This window comes from Bombina bombina, chromosome 5, assembly GCF_027579735.1.
Source record: "Bombina bombina isolate aBomBom1 chromosome 5, aBomBom1.pri, whole genome shotgun sequence".
Lineage (NCBI taxonomy): Eukaryota > Metazoa > Chordata > Amphibia > Anura > Bombinatoridae > Bombina > Bombina bombina.
In genome coordinates, this window is record NC_069503.1 from 912961993 (window position 1) to 912967322 (window position 5330).

Consider the following 5330-nt stretch of genomic DNA (forward strand, 5'->3'; position numbering starts at 1 on the left):
ATCATCCATTATTTTCCTGTACTACTACCAACCTCCATTATTCTCTTACACTACCACCATCCTCCATTATTTTCCTGTACTACTGCCATCCTCCATTATTCTCTTGCACTACTACCATCCTCCATTATTCCCCTGCACTATCACCATCCTCCATTATTCTCCTGCACTACCACCATCCTCCATTGTTCTCCTGTAATACCACCGTACTACATTATTCTCTTGCACTACCACCATCCTCCATTATTCCCCTGTACTACCACCAACCTCCATTATTCTCTTGCACTACCACCATCCACCATTATTCTCCTGCACTACCACCATCCATTATTCTCCTGTACTACCACCATCCTCCATTATTCTCTTGCACGACTGCCATCCTCCATTATTCTCCTGTACTACCACCATCCTCCATTATTCTCCTGCACTAGCACCATCCTCCATTATTCTCCTGCACTACCGCCAATCTACATTATTCTACTGCACTATCACCATCCTCCATTATTCTTCTGCACTACCACCATTCTCCATTATTCTCCTACACTACTACCAACCTCCATTATTCTCCTGTACTACCACCAGCCTCCATTATTATCCTGCACTACTGCCATCCTCCAGTATTCTCCAATACTACTGCCATCCTCCATTATTCTCCTACACTACTACCAACCTCCATTATTCCCCTGCACTAGCACCAACCTCCATTATTCTCCTGCACTAGCATCAATCTCTATTTTTCTATTATTATAACTCAAAATAAACTAATGTTAAGCTACAAAGTAAAGGGAAGAAACAGATGTGTTGCTTGATCTGCTCCCTTCATCTTCACTTGTTTTCCTGCAGTACAACTGCCCTTTCCTATTATCCTACAGCCTGCCATCCTCATTTATTCTCTTTCAGTTCCACAATGCTTCCTTATGTTCCTGATGTCCTGTTATCCTCGCTTATTCTCCTGCACTCCTGCCATTGTCCCTTATTCTTTTGCACTACCGATATCCTCCTCTACTCTACTGCTATCCCGTTACTGTCCTGCCACCCCACCATGCTCACTTATACTCCTGCCATCTTCTCTTATTTGTTTGCACTTCTACTATATACTTTTATTGGCTTGCAATAAAATTATCATCTCTTATCTTATTCTGCAGTCTTTCCAGCCTCCCTAATTCTCCAGCGCTACCACCATCCTCCATTATTCTCCTGCACTACCACCAACCTCCATTATTCTTCTGCACTATCACCATCCTCCATTATTCTCCTGCACTACCACCAACCTCCATTATTCTCCTGCACTATCACCATCCTCCATTATTCTCCTGCACTACCACTATCCTCCATTATTCTCTTGCACTACCACATCCTCCATTATTTTCCTGTACTACTGCCATCCTCCATTATTCTCTTGCACTACCACCATCCTCCATTATTCTCCTGTACTACTGCAATCCTCCATTATTCTCCTGTACTACTGCCATCCTCCATTATTCTCTTGCACTACCATCATCCTCCATTATTCTCTTGCACTACTGCCATCCTCCATTATTCTCCTGCACTATTAACATCCTCCATTATTCTCCTGCACTACCACCACCCTCCATTATTCTCTTGCACTACCACCATCCTCCATTATTCTCCTGTAATACCACCGTACTACATTATTCTCTTGCACTACCACCATCCTCCATTATTCTCCTGTACTACTGCCATCCTCCATTATTCTCTTGCACTACCATCATCCTCCATTATTCTCTTGCACTACTGCCATCCTCCATTATTCTCCTGCACTATCAACATCCTTCATTATTCTCCTGCACTACCACCACCCTCCATTATTCTCCTGCACTACCACCATCCTCCATTATTCTCCTGTAATCCCACCGTACTACATTATTCTCTTGCACTACCACCATCCTCCATTATTCCCCTGTACTACCACCAACCTCCATTATTCTCTTGCACTACCACCATCCACCATTATTCTCCTGCACTACCACCATCCATTATTCTCCTGTACTACCACCATCCTCCATTATTCTCTTGCACTACTGCCATCCTCCATTATTCTCCTGTACTACCACCATCCTCCATTATTCTCCTGCACTAGTACCATCCTCCATTATTCTCCTGTACTACCGCCAACCTACATTATTCTACTGCACTATCACCATCCTCCATTATTCTTCTGCACTACCACCATTCTCCATTATTCTCCTACACTACTACCAACCTCCATTATTCTCCTGTACTACCACCAGCCTCCATTATTATCCTGCACTACTGCCATCCTCCAGTATTCTCTTATACTACTGCCATCCTCCATTATTCTCCTACACTACTACCAACCTCCATTATTCCCCTGCACTAGCACCAACCTCCATTATTCTCCTGCACTAGCATCAACCTCTATTTTTCTATTATTATAACTCAAAATAAACTAATGTTAAGCTACAAAGTAAAGGGAAGAAACAGATGTGTTGCTTGATCTGCTCCCTTCATCTTCACTTGTTTTCCTGCAGTACAACTGCCCTTTCCTATTATCCTACAGCCTGCCATCCTCATTTATTCTCTTTCAGTTCCACACTGCTTCCTTATGTTCCTGATGTCCTGTTATCCTCGCTTATTCTCCTGCACTCCTGCCATTGTCCCTTATTCTTTTGCACTACCGATATCCTCCTCTACTCTACTGCTATCCCGCCACTGTCCTGCCACCCCACCATGCTCACTTATCCTCCTGCCATCTTCTCTTATTCGGTTGCACTTCCACTATATACTTTTATTGGCTTGCAATAAAATCATCATCTCTTATCTTATTCTGCAGTCTTTCCAGCCTCCCTAATTCTCCAGCACTACCACCATCCTCCATTATTCTCCTGCACTACCACCAACCTCCATTATTCTCCTGCACTATCACCATCCTCCATTATTCTCCTGCACTACCACTATCCTCCATTATTCTCTTGCACTACCACATCCTCCATTATTTTCCTGTACTACTGCCATCCTCCATTATTCTCTTGCACTACCACCATCCTCCATTATTCTCCTGTACTACTGCCATCCTCCATTACTCTCTTGCACTACCACCATCCTCCATTATTCTCTTGCACTACTGCCATCCTCCATTATTCTCCTGCACTATCACCATCCTCCATTATTCTCCTGTACTAACACCATACTCCATTATTCCCTTGCACTACCACCATCCTCCATTATACTCCTGCACTACCACCATCCTCCATTATTCTCCTGCAGTACCACCATCCTCCATTATTTTCCTGCACTACCCCCATCCTCCATTATTCTCCTGTAATACCACCATACTACATTATTCTCCTGCACTACTACCAACCTCCATTATTCTCTTGCACTACCACCATCCTCCATTATTCTCCTGTACTACTGCCATCCTCCATTATTCTCTTGCACTACTGCCATCCTCCATTATTCTCCTGCACTATCACCATCCTCCATTATTTTCCTGCACTACCACCATCCTCCATTATTCTGCTGTAATACCACCATACTCCATTATTCTCTTGCACTACCACCATCCTTCATTATTCCCCTGTACTACCACTAACCTCCATTATTCTCTTGCACTACCACCATCCTCCATTATTCCCCTGCACTACCACCATCCTTCATTATTCTCCTGTACTACCACCATCCTCCATTATTCTCTTGCACTACTGCCATCCTCCATTATTCTCCTGTACTACCACCATCCTCCATTATTCTCCTACACTACTACCAACCTCCATTATTCCCCTGCACTAGCACCAACCTCCATTATTCTCCTGCACTAGCATCAATCTCTATTTTTCTATTATTATAACTCAAAATATACTAATGTTAAGCTACAAAGTAAAGGGAAGAAACAGATGTGTTGCTTGATCTGCTCCCTTCATCTTCACTTGTTTTCCTGCAGTACAACTGCCCTTTCCTATTATCCTACAGCCTGCCATCCTCATTTATTCTCTTTCAGTTCCACAATGCTTCCTTATGTTCCTGATGTCCTGTTATCCTCGCTTATTCTCCTGCACTCCTGCCATTGTCCCTTATTCTTTTGAACTACCGATATCCTCCTCTACTCTACTGCTATCCCGCCACTGTCCTGCCACCCCACCATGCTCACTTATCCTCCTGCCATCTTCTCTTATTCGTTTGCTCTTCCACTATATACTTTTATTGGCTTGCAATAAAATCATCATCTCTTATCTTATTCTGCAGTCTTTCCAGCCTTCCTAATTCTCCAGCGCTACCACCATCCTCCATTATTCTCCTGCACTACCACCAACCTCCATTATTCTCCTGCACTATCAACATCCTCCATTATTCTCCTGCACAACCACCATCCTCCATTATTCTCCTGTACTACCACCACCCTCCAATATTCTCTTGCACTACCACCATCCTCCATTATTCTCCTACACTACCACCATCCTTCATTATTCTCCGGTACTACTGCCAGCCTCCATTATTCTCCTGTACTACCACCATCTTCCATTATTCTCTTACACTACCACCATCCTCCATTATTCTCCTGTACTACCACCATCCTCCATTAGTCTCTTGCAATACCACCATCCTCCATTATTTTCCTATACTACTGCCATCCTCCATTATTCTCTTGCACTACCACCATCCTCCATTATTCTCCTGTACTACTGCAATCCTCCATTATTCTCCTGTACTACTGCCATCCTCCATTACTCTCTTGCACTACCACCATCCTCCATTATTCTCTTGCACTACTGCCATCCTCCATTATTCTCCTGCACTATCACCATCCTCCATTATTCTCCTGTACTACCACCATACTCCATTATTCCCTTGCACTACTACCATCCTCCATTATGCTCCTGCACTACCACCATCCTCCATTATTCTCCTGCAGTACCACCATCCTCCATTATTTTCCTGCACTACCACCATCCTTCATTATTTTCCTGCACTACCACCATCCTTCATTATTCTCCTGTAATACCACCATACTACATTATTCTCCTGCACTACTACCAACCTCCATTATTCTCTTGCACTACCACCATCCTCCATTATTCTCCTGTACTACTGCCATCCTCCATTATTCTCTTGCACTACCACCATCCTCCATTATTCTCTTGCACTACTGCCATCCTCCATTATTCTCCTGCACTACCACCATCCTCCATTATTTTCCTGCACTACCACCATCCTCCATTATTCTGCTGTAATACCACCATACTCCATTATTCTCTTGCACTACCACCATCCTTCATTATTCCCCTGTACTACCACTAACCTCCATTATTCTCTTGCACTACCACCATCCTCCATTATTCCCCTGCACTACC